Genomic DNA, 17,826 nt, shown 5'->3' with positions numbered 1-17,826 from the left:
GCTCCAAGCCGAGCCCCCTATAAACATCAGCCGTGAGTGAGGAAGGGAAGGGGTGCGGCGCAGGAACTTCCCGGCCATCTCCAACAGGTGCAGCCCCCCGCTTCCAATCTCTCCCCTGCCCCAGTCCAGGTGGTCGGGTAGCCAACAGCTTCCTCGCTCACGTCCTTCCCGACCGTCCTCGTCCAGGGTTGAGTCACGGTCCTCCATTCTCCACCCTTCGCTGCATCCACACCCTCCGCGTGTGACTTTGCAGATCCTCCGACAATTTTCGAAGAGGAACGCGTCTACTGCCCTGCGACTCTGGGCTTGACCGGGGAATATTAGCAGATGTGACGCACGTAGTGGTTTGAGATGTGCTTGTGCGACGGGGCGTGACCTCTTGTGCCTCTGCCATCGCCGTGAGGAGAACGTGCCCCAGCTAGCTCGCTGGTCCCCGGAGGAAGAGAGACATGTGGCACAGACCCGGACCCGAACGGCAGCCTGGAGCCCAAGCCAGCTGATCCCAGCCGACATCAGCCAAACCGTGCTGCTCTACGGGGTCTGAGTAGAGGCTCAGCGGTATGTCGCCGAGGCTTCCAGCCGTCCGGTCCCAGCAGTAGCTATGGACATACAAGTCCACCCTCCGGCCCCTCTTGGAAACACACGCAAGAGGAAGGTGTCCGGGAAGAGGCGGCCTCACGGGAATCCTTGTCCCAGGAGACTATCCTTCCTCGTGTGAGTCTCAATAGTGATGTCACAGTCTCTGTGACTCACCTCTCCCAGGAGGCTTTAGTGTGTTAGTAATAACAGTCATTAGTGTTCACCTGGGGTTTTATAAGCAGGAGGTGACAGTGAGTTGCAACTATCTTCTGAGGTTTGGGAAAGGCCAGGATTATGACGTCCATTTTGCCAAGAGGAAATAAAAAACGGACAAGGTGGGTCACTCACCAGGACCGGACCAGGAGGCAGCTCTCTGGAGGAAGCAAGAGAGGAGCTCCTTACACCGGGGGGAAGTCTTATGTGTGCGTTTTAATGTTTATGAACTTTTCATATAAAAGGGATGCATGCCAGTTGTAGAAACATAGGAAAATGCAGAAAGCGTAAAAAAAAAAAAAAAAAAGTTCAGGGGCGCCTGGAACTCAGTCGGTGAAGCGTCCGACTTCGGCTCAGGTCATGATCTCGCGGTTTGTGGGTTCGAGCCCCGCGTCGGGCTCTGTGCTGACAGCTCGGAGCCTGGAGCCTGTTTGGGATTCTGTGTCTCCGGCTCCCTCTGCCCCTCCCCCCACTTGCGCTCCGTCTTTCTCTCTCAAAAATAAACAAACACACACAAATTTAAGAAGGAAAAAAAGAAAGAAAAAGGAGCGCCTGGTCAGCAACCTGGGGCCTGGGGCTGCGGGTGGTGCCCTGACTCTTCCAGGCTCCGTCAGGCTCTGCAGACAATTCTGTTCTCGGGGGGAAAGCAGGGGTGTGGGCTGGAGTTTTCCATCTGACTGCATCATGACTTGACTCAGCCACCGGACTGGTTGAACTGGGTTAACCCTTGCCGCACTCCCCGCACTCCCGTGTTCCTCTTCCTCCGGGTCGGGCTGAGACCTCCTCCCTCCTTCCTTCCGCCTCTCTCGCCCCAACCCAGGGTGCTCTGGAGCACCTACTGCCCTGCGTTGTAACTTTTCGTTTACGAGTCACGAGCCTCTCCTGGATGCAAGCTCCTTGAGGGTTTTACTGTCTTTGTATCGTCAGCAGGTCAGCACGAGAACGAATGCTGTCCCGGGAACATCCAGAGTGCGCCAAGAATAGACTGAGGGCTGGGGTCGATTTGGGAGAAGCAGCCAGGGTTTCTTCTTCATGAGTATGTTTCACCGCAGAGTTCCATTGAATTGGAGAAATTACAACTCCGATGATAGGCTCCGTGGTTGGTTGGGGTCCTGACATCACCTATCCCCGTGCCGTGAAGGTTTCGGGTCTTGTTCTCATTTGACTTTACGCTGAGAGCCAAGTCTTAGCCAGAGCAGGATATATATTTAAAAAAAATAAAAATTAAAAATAAAAACCCATCCGCCCAGCTTTCCTTTAAAGCAGTCGTTCTCAAACTGCTCAATTACCGGAAGGGTCAGGAGCGCTTGTCCAAACACAGAATGCTGAGCTCCACTCCAGGGGTCCTGACTTGGCATTTCTAACGAATTCCCACCTGGTGTTGATGCCGCTGGTCCCATCTTGAAGAGCTGCTAGTCTCAGGGTTTTAAGCTGGCTCCTGGATACGGTGACCTCCTCCCAAGTCCGAGGAGCTGGCTCTTCGGCCCGGCTGTGCCACGGCCCGGCTCCGTCCACCCTCACGCCAGGACTGCTCCGTCTCTGCTTTGCGGTCTGCGTAGGCGCACGGGGACATTGCGGCCCGTGTCAAAAGGCCACGAGGGCCTGAAAGTTAGTGTAGCAGAATCGGAAGCCTTACCAGGGTCCCTGCTGGCCTTTAGGAGCAGCACTTGAAGCTTCAGGGAAGAGAAGTTTACATCCTGGGAAAACCCCGGCTCCAGCAGCCGAGCTTTGAACAGGAGGCAGCAGCCGGGTGTCTCCCCCACCCCCTTCCAAAGGCCATGGGACTCCGGGCCGTCATCTCTGAGGGGCTCCGTGTACTCTCCACACTGCCTGGTCTGTGCCTCAGCCCACAGTCTCTTTCTTGAGCCTTACAGGAGAAGGTGAGAAGGGCTAAGATATGCGTTCCCTGTCACAATTAAAATAAAGTCCAAACTCCTGACCATGGCCTGCCTGGCGCTCAGACCTCCTCTCCCTGCTCTCCAGCTCGTCAGCTCCACTCTGACCCTCTGGCCTCCCTGCTGTCCCTCCAACACCAATCTTTTTCCGTCCTGAATCTCTGCGTTCCCGCTGTCTGCTAAGCCAAGGATCCAGATGGGACAGGAGACTGGTGGTTCAGGCGGCCCCTCTCCAGAGAGAGCTTCCTGTTCCCCTTCCATAAGGCGGCCCCACTTCCCACCCATTCCTTCTGTCCCTATCTTCAGAGGACTTGTCACCATCTGACACCAGCTCCAGGATGGAAGTTCCAGGAAGGCCACAACCTCGTCTGCCTTTCCCAGCCGTGTCCCCAGCACCTGGACCATGCCTGGCACATCATACGGGTTCAGTAAAGATTTATGGAATGAATCTGTGGCCTCTGCCAGATATACTACGAGAGGCAAGGTCTAGAATCCTTAAGCGACATACCCCAGACCTTGATTCTAAAGTCCAGAGTCTGGCTGCGGGTTTGCTGCCCCACAGCTTGTTCAGATGGGAAGAACCGGGATCACAGATGTCACCGCTACTGTCACTCTGGACAAAGCCCTCAACTTGTGTTGCCCTGACCTGCCTCACCTACCAAATGGCTGGATAACATCGGTGTCGCCTGCCCCCAAGACTGTGTCAAGGCTCAGATGAGGTAATTGCTGGGAAAGTGCTCTGCCAGGGAAAAGGCGTTGACAGCTTTGAGGGTTGGGGCTGGTTATACTTCTCTGTGCCTTTAAAATCTGCACACGGCATTTAATTTTACACGAGCTTTTCATTCTGGTAGTTTTAAAATAATAAAGCATCGTTGAACTTCTTCACAAGCATAAGGTAAGCCCATTCCAGACTAAAAACAAAATCTGAGGAGTTACATTTGAAAAAGAAATTCTGGAATCTGAGCCCCTGCTAAGAGACTCTTACTTTGGTCGTTTCTCTGCCTCCGTTTTGCTACCCATGCACGCACGTGCCCGCTGTCTCCCCAAGGCAGCTGGGCTTTCTGCTTGGCACTAAGGAAATTCAGTGTAAGTTAAAGAACAGTTTGGGGTCTACATCCCTAATCCCAGCAACAGGTGATGATGTTAAGTGATGTTAGTTGATTTCAGATAAATGGCTGGATTAGAGAGATCTGAACCCCCCATGTGGCTGAGATGCAGTCTCCCCTGGTCACGTGGGCTTCCAGCTCTCACCTGGTCGGGGAACTGAAGGAGTAAAGTCCTCCTGGAGAAGCCCCTGGGGGTAGGGTTGCCGGTAAACTCTAACAAGTAAAAATAGAAGATGCCCAGTTGCATCTAAATTTCAGGTAAGCGACAAATCAGGTTGCACTATAAGCATACCCCATGAGATGTCTGGGACATACTTATGCCAAAAGAAGTATTCACTGTTTATCTGAAGTGTGGTTCCAGCGTGTGCCCTCTCTTTTATCTGGCAAGCTACCCTCGAGGGCCTGTTCTGATCTTCAAGTCCTCAGCCCTAATAATGGAGAGGCACGGAGACCGTACTTTTCCTAACCCACTTTACCCTACACATGAGAAATGCTTTGCTATCAGTCTCCACTCCAATTCCGTTTCCTCCCTTCCCAGGGCTGGCCCGTTGGTCAAGGGCAATGAGTGAATGTAACCTTAGGTAACCCATCTGCCTGGGCTGTTGCTAAAGTGCCGCCCACGCAGCCACCGTCCTTGGAATCAGCAGGGCACTTCCCAAAGCGTGGATGCCAGAAAAATGCTCGGGTCCTAAGACGAACCAGGACAGGAATGTTTTATAGATGTTGGGAGCATTTGATTCTTAGATAAAGGGCTTGGGAGACCCAGAACACTTCCCTGAATGCAGAGCAAAACTCCTGTGTCAGCCTATTCATCCTGGTATTACTAAACACTACCTTTATCACTAATAATACCTCACACCCATGTTGTGCTTTTCATCCAGAGATCTCTACGGACAGTATTAGCATTGAGCAGCTCAGCCCGATGACCCGCGGATTATGTAATTATACAGAGAGCTTCCTCAAGGTAGAAGGGTTGGCCCTTCCTAGAACAGACCTGGATGGCAACTAAGAATAGTTGGATCCAAACAAACCTGAGCTGGGTGACAGACGTTTCAGTACGTGTCCGCCCCCCCCCCCAACACACACCCTGTTACACTGTTGGCTTCTCAAGTACAAGATTGGTACTGTCTTCTTGTTTTTAATCTCCAGCATTTAGCACAATGGCTGGAATATAGCAAGCGCTCAGTAAATGTTTGCTGAGTCAATGGATGAGTGGTGAGCAAACATGTTAACCTGGAAATAAGCTCGGCCTTTCTTCTTCTGCTTCTCTTGCAGATGGGTTGTGAAGCAGTGGCTGTCAGTCCTATGTTGATGTGCCCTCAGATCATTTGCTATTTCTGGGCACATGGGCTCTCCCGGTGCTTCCACTCCAGGCTTACCCGCATCTGCGCATCAGAGGACACCCCCAGGCTACTGGAACTGCTTTGGGTCTGCCCCGTATGTCCCACTCCTGCAGCCCTTAACCAAAGATGGAGGAGTATAGGCTACCAACTCTCCAACTCTCTCATCTCTGATGGGGACATGTAAGCGTGACCCATACTGTGCCAACAGTACCCTCCTAGGGACTTGGCTTGACATCTAGTCTTGTTTGTTCTTCTACGCTTCCCAGGCCTGTTTCTACACCCTGAGTACCTGTAAAACACCGGGAACACTTCCTAATGAGTCACTTTCACTGGAATATTCCGTCACGATCTGCTTCTGGGGAACCTAGCTTAAAACCGGAACATGTTGATTTCTTGACCGCGGCTCATTTTCCCTGTCATTCTAACTCTTTTTCCTGCGTCAGGAAAGACTTTTTAATAGAATACAGCCACAGATACAGCAACAAGCACTCTTCCCATTGGATGAGAAGCAATGGAAGACAAGGAGCCATCAAGGCTTTACATCTGTTGGGGCAGAATGTAGAATTGTGGCTTTGAATTTTCTTGAGAAAAGACAGGGCAACAAGGTAAGCTTCTAACTCTTGTGCCCATAAGTGTGTGGCCCTACTTACAGGCTCCCCACTTGGGGGCTCTCTTCAGATAAACCTCTGCAGGAGCCAGAGTGGAGACCAGTGGTCCCTGAACGACTGGTACACACAGGCTGGACCACATCACCTCCCCCATTTAGAGCAAGGGGATCTTGTAGCAAAGTGGTGGGGGTGGGTGGGTAGGCTGAGTCCACGTGATGAATGAGCGGCCATGTGTCCTCAAAAAGACTTTTAAAGAGTCACTTCTCCATTCCCTGGGGCTTTCTCATCCCAAGACTTCCCATCTTTGGAGATCAAGTTCAGATGTCAGGGGTGGGGAGGCATCCCTCTTTCCATCCAAGGGTTTCAGGCAGAAAAAAATGGAATGGCATTTAATAACTTCCCTCACTGCACTATAAAGACAATGGCAGGGTTAGGTGTTCCTGAGCTCTCTGGGATTTTATTAGTTTGTTATACTTCAAAGGGCTCTTGTGGTGCTGCCATAACCTACTTCGGAGGAAAACATTTATTATTAACATTGGTTCAACACTTAACTTTCTAGGGTATTTGTGGATGGCACAGTCATACATCTGCCTTTTTATAGTGCTTCGCAGCAGAGCACAAGACCTCTGGCTGACACCTCATACATCATCAAAATTAAGACCTCTAGGCAAACAGGGTAAAGTAGGGCGGGGGTGGGGTGGGACAGCAACTTGGGATGACTCAAATGGTTTCCCAGTTAACTTTCCTTTAGAGAGAGACTGTTTCCATTAAGGAGCAAATTATTCTTAACGTTAAGACACCCTTGTTTCCTTGGCAACCCACGACAACTTGAAAGGAAGGGTCCACCGTGGCCCCACAGCCAAGTGATGCCTCCTACCCGGCTGGCGGCTGGTGGAGATTAACCCAGACGTGGGGTCAACCAGCCAGGGATCAACCCCCCACCTCCTTGGCATTCGACCCCCCGGCTCTCCTGTGCTAAAGCCAGAAGAAATCTGGAAAGCAGCAGGTCAGGATGACAGCAAGCTCTCCATCTTTTATAAACATAAACTGTATCCTCATCACGTCAGAACCCTTGCTGGAGACTCGGAAAATGATAGCAGAAAACTATCAACAAAAGAAGAGAACCACTCATTTCTTTTTTACTGACTCCCCTTCTTGGTCCAGCACTGGCTGACGTTTGGCCATTGCTTTGGCCTGTCTATAAAAACACAAGGGACCATAATTGTATGGTTTCATATGCTCTCACGCCCATGAGCCTTTCTCACTCAAATTCGCCAAATGGGGCAAGCAAGGAGTGAGGTATTTTCGGGGGTTCTTTAGTAGAGATCATGTTGGCCCAACTTGACGTGGGTCATAAACTCTACTTTGTGCAAAGGATCCTGATCTTTATTTTGAGAGGAACAACAATTATAGTTCCTAAGACCTGAGACCAACAGCATTTTTGAGGAGGGAAAAGAAAAGAACCGTGAAGACGAAGATGTGCTGAGAAGTGGGCAAGGACCCCCAAATGGCCGTTTGGGGGAATTCTCGCCTGAGGCGACATGAGACCTTGCGTCTCTCCCACTGACGAAGTGGCTGCTGTTTGCTCCGAGCTGTCAAGAATCAACCGTGTGGAGTATGGAACGTGACGCCAGTCCATCTGCTGGGGGCCTTGTCTTCTTTTGTCAATGGTGTGACATCAGCAGCGCCGCTTGGCATTTGCACCGCGCATCGAGTACGTGCCTGTTGGTTTCCAAACATCGTGTCCAGAGAGAACTAGAGCGTATTACAGCCCAAACAAGGGATCAGGGGACGGGAGAGGGCTCTGCCCCACGCGGGCGCTGCTCGATACGAGCGTCCAAAAGGCACTGTGCGACAGAAGATGGGAAGAGCGGAGAAAGCCTTCGGCGTTCTGGAAAGAGGAAAAACACCAGCGTGGGGAAGCACGGCTGGTCGGTCAGGATGACGAAAGCAGTTGCATTAAGTCACAGCTTCCCTGCACGGGTGTTCTTTCTTCAAGTCTGGATGTCCAATCGGTACTGGTCAGTACCCCCAGTTGTGGTACACTTGTTCTTAACTCCTGAACGATGGGACACAGTCTGCAGGAACACGTATTAATACAAACTGTGTATTTAATGCACATGACACAGAATTCTTTGTGGTGTCGGATACGGGGTTTTCATGCCAAGAGAGGGAAGACACAGCCACATTTGACATCGCTCTTGTTTGGAAGGCTAATCAGAGAGCACACACTACTCTAGAGGAAAGGTAACTCATTTTGTTGGCCAAAAAATGGCTGAACAGGGGTGCAGGCACCTGAGAGGCTCAGTCCGTTAAGTGTCCAACTTCGGCTCAGGTCATGATCTTGTGGTTCATGGGTTTGAGCCCTGCATGGGGCTCTGTGCTGATGGCTCAGAGCCTGGAGCCTGCTTCAGATTCTGTGTCTCCCTCTCTCTCTGCCCCTTTCCCACTCACAGTCTGTCTGTCAGTCTGTCTCTCTCTCTCAAAAATAAATAATAAAAAAAATGGCTGAATGGGACTAGACTGTTCAGTGACTGATAAACCAATTAGGGCCTATCTATGTAAGGCCACTGGGCAACTCTTCAACCTCTTCATCTTCCAGGACCTTGTGCAAAGTGCTTATCGGATTTTTCACTTCCTTCCTGTGCGCCCCACCCCAAGCCCTCCACTCCCTTCCCTTCCTCCGTTCCTTGCCCTCTCCTGTGTACGAAAGCACCAACAGGGAGTTATCACAGCCCTCCATCCTGGCTGGCTCTCCTCCTTCCTCCCTGCTGATACAGGCAGGCCAGTGTTGTGGATGCAAAGGGTGACCAGATGAACCTGCTCAGCGATGTCTTCCTGCTTTCCTGGCAGCAGGTGGGGAATGCTTCTGAGTCACATTGAGAAAGAGGAGATGTGGGGGTGGCAAAGGGACACAGTTTCTAAAAACATAGTCTGGAGGTACAGCTGGGTCGTGTGTGTGTGTGTGTGTGTGTGTGTGTGTGTGTGTGTACCATTTACTAAGGGACAAGAGAAACCAAGCCAAGGTTTCACTGGCTGGGTTCCTGCAATTCCCAGGCTCCTGAGTCTAACAGCAGCTGGGAGGAAGGGGCTTCCCCAGACCCCTGCTGCCCTGTCCTGACTTACTGGGGCCCACACCCCCCAAAGCCTCCCAGTGTGAACCTCACCGCCCCTCCCCCATCATTTTTAAAGTGTTGCTAAGCCCCTTAACCCAGGTTTGAGCAAAGGTGGCATTCTGAAGAAGTAAAGTTATGGATTCCCGTGGGAAGGGAAGGGAAAGACTCCTCAACCCGGATGTATAAACCTGAATACAGACACGAGAGGAAAAAATGTGTGACTCCCCGCCCCCGCCCCCGCCCCCCACCAAATGTTCCCTTGATTTATCCTGAGAAGCAGTTTAGCCTCGTGGCCAGGGGCATGGACGGCAGGACCACGCTGCTTGGGTCTGCATCTCACCTCTGTCATCGGCAGGTGCTGTGACCCTGGGCAAGTCATTTAACCTCCCAGCGCATCGAGTTTTGTATCTGAGAAATGGGGTAATAACTTACCCGCTGTGGGCGCCTGCCAAGAAGTCTCAGTGAGTTCAAACACATAAAGAACTTGACCCAGTGCCAGGTCACCGTAGGCACTAAGTGTTAGCTGTCACATCCCACCGTCCCGACGGGCAGGGCCAGGTCCGTGGGTGAGCACGGCCCCCACTTCATGCTTTGCTGTCACCATCTTGAAATTCTCAACAATTTTATCTTTGAACTTGTGTTTTCTAAGAGGAGTCAATGAGACAATGGAGCGTGCACGTCAGCAGAGATGTGTGAACAATATGAGTGTCTGTTGTTCCCCGCTGCCCCATCTCAAATAGCGTTTTCAACGTCACGGGAGCACCAAGTTCCCACAGACCCGCAATGAATACAAGGGAAGCGTGTTACCAATAAGACTGGCTAAGCGGGGGGCGGGGTGGGGGAGCTAAGCTTTGTGTCCAACCACAACTGGCCTTGACTGCGGAAAGAAGACAGCGGGGTTCCAAGAAAGGCCAAGGAAACCTATCTCGGTCTTGGGTTGTTTCCTGGTAATAACCAACCACTGACACTGAAAGTGAGGACATGGAAGGAAGGGCAGTCATAGAATCTTCTCCTTTCAACCCTTCCCCACTCATCAGCAAGGGAAAGGTACAGAGAGTTGGTAGAATGTGTGTTTCAAGAAGTGAAGTAAGAACAGCAAGAACATTTCCATTATTCTGAGAGGAATGAAATATATTGTGTATGCATTATGAAATAGGAGATATGAACTGTGTCGTTTTGGTGATTCCACATCTGAGTTAAGAGCTCTTGCAGGTGCGTTTAAAACTGCCATCGTGTAACAGAAAGATGAATGGTTAAATCCATGCTAGTAATCAATATTTTATTCATTTATTTATTCATTCGTCCATCTATTCACTTATTTAGTTTTTTTGTTTTTTAGTTTTTTTTTGCTTAGAACAGCATTATACGGCGAATAAAAAACACCACGACAACTCAGAGAGAGACCACAGAAGAAAGGTAAAAGCCTTCTATCTTAGTCCCTTTAATGATAGTTTTCCTGCTTTTTTTGAACAGGGGGTTCCACATTTTCATGGGCAAGTCACTTAACCTCCCAGGGCATCAAGTTTTGTGTCTGAAAAATGTCGCACGGGGCCTTGTAGATGATGTAGCAGGCAGTGCCCACAAGCTGACTCCTTGCTGTGGTTTCCTGTGAGCCTCTCATTCCATGGCATTTCTCTCGCAGCGGGGACACGTTAAAGACAGGGGGTGGGGAGGCAGAAAGAGGACTGCTGAGGTATTGTCAGCTGGGGTCTGACATCCCAGCGGCCCTTAATTCCCCCGGAGAGGCCTTGGAGGCCCCTGGCAACCTGTGAACTGCACTGCCCCCCGCTGAGAGAGTGCACGGGATCCACCCGCCCCCAACCACGGCCCTCGTCCCGTCCCGTGTTTGCCACGTGTCAGGTCTGAAAGGCAATTCCAGCCCCAGGAAGGGAAGGGGATCCTGAAGACCCATGTTGTGCAGGTGGGCATCGCCAGCCCGGCCCCGGGCCCGAGGACCAGCCTGGTGCCTCGATTTGAGTGGCAGGAGGAGAGCAACGCTGTCACTTCTCTTCCTGGGATCAAAATCAGACAAATCTCCTGTTTGGCTTACCAGGCAGTAAGTGGATCGCACCAGTGAATGTCAGTGCGAATTACAGCCCCAGCCTCCTGTCGTCAGCTTTGCGCCACTGCTTGTCACTTTAATGCAAAGAGACGGCCCGGAGCTGATAACAAGCCAGAAGGGTGGGGGACTGGAGGCGGTGGTGGCTGCGGTGGGGACAAGGAAAATGCTTGTTGGAGAGGCGCATTCACAGTGAAACCCAGAGCAACGATTTCCTTGATTGCCTGCTGGAGAGGGGGCGTTTAAGGCTGTTGGGTGTGTGGACAATGCTTCTTAGATATCCATGAAACCCAACAGTTGTCTCGTCCATTAAGTTACCCACCCATTCCCCCTCCATCCGTCTGCATATCCATCCATCCGTCTGTCCATCCACCAATCGCCCATTCTCATCTGCTAATGGGAGCTGGCCTCGGCCTCTCAGCACACCGGGATTCGGAGGGACTCGCGGGGCCTCTGTCTGCCGCTTGCAGCCACTCTCCAAGGGTTGCCACTAAAAAGAAGCTTGGTGAACTCTTGGGAGTGAACACCTCATTTCCTAGAAAAAAAAATGTGGGCTCCAGGGTCTTTTAATTTTGTCTGAAACAGCCCAGGGGTGGCCCAAAAGCTCCAGATCTACCCAATTAAGTTTCTTTTTTAAAAATGTTCTTTTGTTTATTTAATTATAAGTTTATTTATAAGTCTATTTATTTTGAGAGAGACAAAGACAGCATGGAGCCCAAAGTGGGGCTCGATCCCATGAATCATGAGATCATGACCTGAGCCAAAATCAAGAATTGCGGACTCAGCCGATTGAGCCACCCAGGTGCCCCTTAAGTTACCTTTTCTAAGCTGGTGGGTGAATGTTAGTTGCTGCTTTAGCGACCCTTTACTGAGAGTTAAGATGTCCTTCCAGCAAGCTGAAGAGGAAGTTTTGTATTTTGCAGGCCAGGGTTTGAGTGTGTCCATCTGTCTTGAAGCCCAAGAGGGACAGCTGACAGTAATATTCAGTCTCATCACATCTTCACCTACATTAAACATTTGAGGAACCGATGCAGTCAAAAGACGAATCCAGGCCTTCCTAGGGCTGCGCTAGCGAGTTAGTATCTGAGGAATTAGACAAGGGGCCAAGAAGGTAATGATATGGGACACGCATCTTGTATATCTTCTCAGGTTGCTCAGTGACTTTGTTTCCTTTCTTGGCTGGTGCCCCACTCGTTCCTGGATGCTTTCCACTTTTGGACTTGGATGAAATTCCTCACTGCGGGGTGTGGGGTCTGGCTTCCTGGACAGTTACCAAGGCCTGGATAAATCAGGGAGCTAGCTCCCCATGGGGCAAATACTAGGAGATAGAAGGTGGGAGCGAGGCAGATAAATTCCTCCACTTTCCTTTCTCCCGTGAACAACACTGGATTATGATTCCTTCCTGCTTTTCCAGAGAAGCTAGAAGCTGGTTCAATATCTGCAAATCAATCAATGTGATACATCACATTAATAAAAGAAAGGATAGGAACCACATGATCCTCTCAACAGATGCAGAAAAAGCACTTGACAAAATACAGGATCCAATTCTGACTCGTCTCCCTCGCTCGGCTGCTGGCAGGAGGCCACAGTTACTCCCATGAGGCCCTCTCCCGGGGCTGCTTGAGTGTCCTCACAACATGGTGGCTGGTGTCCTCCAGAGCGGGCAAGCCAAGAGACCACAACAGAAGCCACCATGCCCTTTATGACTTAGCTTCCGAAGTCACACACGACCCTCCCCTACTCGTTGGTCACACAGAAGACCCAAATCCAGTGCAGGCAGAGCATACACAGGGCATAGATACTGGGAGGCGAGGATCCTGGGGGAAGGAGGAGGAGCTGGGAGACTGGATCACAGCAGCAGCCCGGAACTCCAGAGCCGGGTGAGTTTTTAGAGACGTCTGCTTCAGCAAGCTCACTGAGTAGCTGAGAACCCAAAGGTCGGCGACATTCAGCAGCTGGTTCCAGGGCTCAGTGAGTCTTCTGTTCACACTTAATTCAGGACTCAGCAGTGCTTGCAGGAAGCACATTTTATGAGGCCCTGGGAGGGTTGTAGCCAGGGTCAGCCAGCATCACGGCACTGGCCGACGAAGGAGGTCAGAAATGATGCTTTTGTTTTTGTTTTTTTTAATGTGTATCTTGAGAGAGAGAGAGAGCCCAAGCAGCGAAGGGGCAGAGAGAGAGAGAGAGGGAGAATCCCAAACGGGCTCCTCACCGCCAGCGTGGAGCCTGACGTGGGGCTCAAACTCACGAATCGTGACCTGAGCCGAAGTCAAGAGTCGGATGCTTAACCGATTGAGCCACCCAGGAGCCCCCAGAGGTGATGCTTTAAGCCAGAACTTCCAGATGAATCCAATGCAAAGCCGATGACGAGAGTTCCCTCGCTCACTCCAAATATATTTATTGAGCGCTTCCCTCAGCCTGGCACTGTTCTGGGCACCGGCACTCCGGCAAGCGAACATGGCCTCCCACGGGCCTCACTGTGCAGGGGGAGAGGCAGACGTGCATTGCACAGCCCCACAGACGATGGAAGTATCACGAGCAGGACAAGTGTTTTGAAGGGGAGGGTAGCGGCACCGAGCGTGGGGTATCGAGTCCGTTCCAGCCGGGAAGGCTTCAAGGAAGTGGTGATTCAGTTATCACTTGACGGCCTGGAAGTGAGTTCCACCGTCGAGATACTGGATGTTGTTCATGACTGGTTTCGCAAATATTGTATTTTCCACCTCCAGGAGTTTCATTTGGGTGTTCTTTTATATCTTCCATTTCTCTCATGGTCGAGTTCATGTTTTGCTTTAACAGCCTTGATGACTGATAAGATTTATAGTTAATAATATAAATATAAAGATGATTATCTCCTTAGAATTATAAAAATGCAATTTAATACGTGTATAATTTATAATAATATAAATATAAATTAGAATATGGTAATTGATCAGGTTTATAACGGCTATCTTCCTATCCTCCCCTGCTGTTTCCATCATCCCTGCCACTTCTGGACCTGTTTCTTTCTTTTTTTCCCTCCTGGTTACAAGCCGCGTTTTCTTGCTCTTTTGCACGCCTGTTAATTTCCTACTGGAGGCCAGGTAATGGTAAATTTACAGTACCCGATTCTGTTTTATTCCTTGAAAGAGTGTTGGACTTTGTTCTGGCACACCGTTACTTGGAAACAGTTTGATCCTTTTGGGGCTTGCCTTTTGTTAGGTAGAAGCTAGACCTGAGCAGTGGAAGAAACGCCCGGTGCACAGACCCCAGTCCTTGAGGGGGGAATGATAGACACCTGAGCTGCAGGACGGTGGGAAATAGGCGATGCATGAAAAGCCCGGGGACACGACATCCTGACCTTGTGGTTTCTGAGACCTTGGGGCTCACACATCAGGAGCCGCAGGTGTGGAGCGGGCGCTCTCCCTTTCTACCTCTGCCCCAGGGCAACCCCTAGACTCGGTTTATAACGCATTTGCATGGTGGGTACACAGCCCCGCCTGATGGAAAAAGGCTGCCATGAGGGTCCCAGTACAAACCTTGTAGGGTCAAGAACTCCCCCTCCCAACCTGTGGGAGGGGATCCCCGCATGACTGGAAGCAGAGTCCATTAGAGACCACCCCACTGAACGTCCCAGCTCGGCCCAGTCCAAAGAAACCCAGTAATATCCAATCCCAAAACAACCTGGGGGCCACCCTCCCGCCTTGAGAGCGTACTTTCGCCTTAATAACCTGCTTTGTGCTTGCTTCTTTCCTTCTGGCTGTCTTTATTAGTGTGCAGATCCCCAGGAAAATCTTCTCGTGGGGAATCCAAGGACCCGGACCTCCATTCACAAAGTACAGACTCTACTTTTAAAGTCTATGCTAGGTCCAGAACAACTTTTAGTCCAGGGCTAATTTAACCCTACCATTAATTCAGTACCTCTCAGGAGGCTACCCATGTATGACAAGGTCTCCACGTTGGCCAGTGGGAATACCAGTCCTTTCTAGCCCCGTAAGCACTCCAGGAACGGTCCTGTCTGTGACTTTCGAGTGGTTCTTTTCCTCTGCCTGAGGAATTTCTTCATATGCAGCCACCGATCGGAAATTAACGACTGGAGATTTTTATCTGACAGTCCGTGGAGTCGCCTCTGTGTGTACAGCTTCTCCTCTCCGGTACTCTGCCCTGCAACGTTGAGCTGCCTTGACCTTCCGGAACTCAGAACTGATGTCTCCTCGACTCTTAGGGACCACCAGTCTTCGTTTGGGTTCTCTCTAGGCAGTGAGCTGCTACCATTGTAGGATTCGCCTCGTTTGTCCCCCTTCTCTCAGAGATCCTGCCTTGACTGCTGTCCAGTGTTGGAAATTGTTGTTTCATATTTGTCCCCCTGGCTTTTTAGTTGTTTAAGGCAGGGGTATATAAGTAGTCCCTGTTATGTTTGCATCATGGTGCTTTGTTTTTTAACAGCTTCGTTGAGGCCTGATTGATCTACTAAACGGCATACATTGAAAGGGTGCAATGGACAAGTCTTGACATACGTATACACACGCAAAGCCATCATCACATTCAAGACAGAGAACATATCACCCCCCAAATTTCCTTACTGTTCCTTTGCCATCCCCTCACTCCCTGGACCCTTCCCCGCCCCACCCCCACCCCCGACCCCTCCAAGGCCAACACTGATCTGCTTTCAGTCAGCACAGATTACTCTGACTTTTCTGAAGTTTTATATAAATTCTTTTTTGTCTGGCTTCTTTCCCTCAGCTTAACCGTTTTGATTTAGCCACCTCGCTGCCTAGATCACTAGTTTCCCCCTTTTTAACCGCTGAGTAGTATTCCATGGCATTGGATACACCACAACGGGTTAGGTTGTTTCGTTTATGCCGCATTTATTCACTATTGATGGGCATCTGGATTGCTTTCAGGTTTTAGCTATTACAAATACTCACATTTTGCTTTTCTCCTGGGTAAATACCTCGTTGTGGAATGGCTGGAACATATGGTGGGTGTACGTGTCATTTTTTAAGAACCCGCCAAACTGTTTTTGCAATGGCACTTGTTTCAAAGCCAGTCTTTATTTGTTTGTAGATCCATGTGGCCATGTGGTAAATCAATGAGACGTTTGGATGTAAATGTTCAACGTCTTTTACTCTGAAGCAATAAGCTCGCTATGGCAACTGTCAGCTTGATTAGTGTCAGCCCCCCCTAGTTTGGAAAGTAGCCTTCCGCCTCAAGACGGAGAAGTAAAAGGGGACAATATGAGGCCCTTGCCTGTCAAGGCCTGCCTGGCAGCAGGGGGAGAAGAGTCTGAACACTTGCACTTTTTGCTTTGAGGCATTGAAACAGAAATTAAAGGGAACCAGCTCTTTGGGGACAGCTCATCTCTTGTGAGTTTTGAAAATATGAGATGTTGGAGAACTTGGGTCAGAGCTGCTGTTGGAAGTTTCGAGCTGTCTCCTTGATGTTTTGACTTTGAAGCTCCTGTCTGTGAATGAATTCGGCCTTTGTTTCACCTTTCTCTGCTGAACAATGCCAGGGAATTAGAAGGAAATTTCCAGTAGGGATTAGTAGCTTTTCTTTGATCCACACACAGATCAAGCCTCCTGCAGCCAATAGGGGAATGGGATCCACAAATGCCTGTCTGGCTCTGAACCACAGAGCGCGTTTAATGGGATGGGTAGGGGCGGCACGTCCTTCCTTCCCTTTCCCAGACGCCCCAGCACAGGTGGATTCTCTTACAGCCGTTTCCTTAGGACGGCCACGCACACCAGGCAGTGTTTCCAGGCTTCCATACGTATCTCGCACAGTTTGAGATTTCTGGCACTCGACAGTATTTTTCAGGGCAGAGACCCTTGAAAGCCACTTTCTGCCTGGGGGGCGGGGAGACTATGGTACGAAGACAGTGCTGACTCACTGCTCCATTCAGCCTTGTTTGCCATGCTGACGACGCAGAATAAACGAGAGATCAAACATCCAGGGTTGGTTGCTGCCTCCGCCTTGGAGCATTTGGTGACCTCCCTGGGGACGATGCCCCTGCTCCCTCCGAAACGCCCACCCGTGGCTGGCTGAGCTCACAGAGCAGCGCGAGGAGATCCGTTACAGAGCCCTCATGTCCACGTTCATCAACCACCAGGGGCAGAAACGTAAATGACGCCCTCATGGCGTTTCCTTCGCTGGACCCGATAAATCTGCGTGGTTTTGGCCACAGCCACAACACGGCCCCGCTAATCAGTTTCCCACGTTGGTTTTAGGCTTTGTTCTGAACAACGATGCTGCTTGCCTGCTGTGTCGTGTGGGGTCCCGCCTCCCACCCTCCTGTCCACAGTGTTTGCGCTGAGCCATCCAGGCCCCGTAGGCCGTGGCTAGAAACAGGGCCACCCACCCCAGCCCAGGGCCGGACCTCCTCACCCAGGCTCCCTGTAGACGCCCAACAGCCATAGGCAACCCAGTTGACACAGGTGAAGAGTCAGACGCAGGGCACCGCCGAAAATGATGTCACAACTGACGGTAAATTGGAGAAGGGAGGACCAAGCCCCGCCTCGCACCCTAGTTCTCCGGCAGGTGAGGCATCTCCTGCTTGGTTTCCACCTCCTTAGGGATGCCGGTTGTACTGGGGAAATAAACGTTCGATTGATTTTGTTGTCTCTAAACTGTTGGTATCGTGGCTGAGTGATCGCAGTTGTCATGGCAGCGAGCACCGTTTCATTATCATCTGTGGCCTTTTCCCCTCCCCCTAGGAAGCGTCTGGCATGATTCTGGTCCACCACCCTAATTCTGTCCCTTATCTCGTGGTGAGGGCTGCTTCCTCCTTGCCTCCGATTGTGGAGGGTTCCTGGTGGTTGGGAGGGCCTGGCTGATGCATGGGGGTGTGAGGGCGGGGTGAGAGAAGAGAGTCCCAGGAGGGACAAATTGTGTGCGGGGGAGGGGGCCGACTGGAGCATGCAGACATGCA

The 17,826-nt window shown here is 50.9% G+C and overlaps 2 long non-coding RNA genes across 2 annotated transcripts; both read left to right on the top strand.

Annotated features, from left to right (window-relative positions):
* Positions 1 to 565: 565 nt before the first annotated feature.
* LOC122230167 lies at positions 566 to 10,276 on the top strand. The gene is made up of 4 exons (XR_006207323.1): positions 566 to 914; positions 1,720 to 3,406; positions 5,069 to 5,741; positions 10,215 to 10,276. It is a non-coding gene; the product is annotated as an uncharacterized LOC122230167 (long non-coding RNA).
* Positions 10,277 to 12,710: 2,434 nt separating this feature from the next.
* LOC122230168 lies at positions 12,711 to 17,579 on the top strand. The gene is made up of 3 exons (XR_006207324.1): positions 12,711 to 12,799; positions 16,801 to 17,017; positions 17,126 to 17,579. It is a non-coding gene; the product is annotated as an uncharacterized LOC122230168 (long non-coding RNA).
* Positions 17,580 to 17,826: the final 247 nt, after the last annotated feature.

The sequence above is a fragment of the Panthera leo genome, chromosome C2 (genome assembly GCF_018350215.1).
Source record: "Panthera leo isolate Ple1 chromosome C2, P.leo_Ple1_pat1.1, whole genome shotgun sequence".
NCBI lineage: Eukaryota > Metazoa > Chordata > Mammalia > Carnivora > Felidae > Panthera > Panthera leo.
The sequence above is the reverse complement of the archived record's forward strand: the minus strand, read 5'-3'. Positions and strand labels throughout refer to the sequence as shown.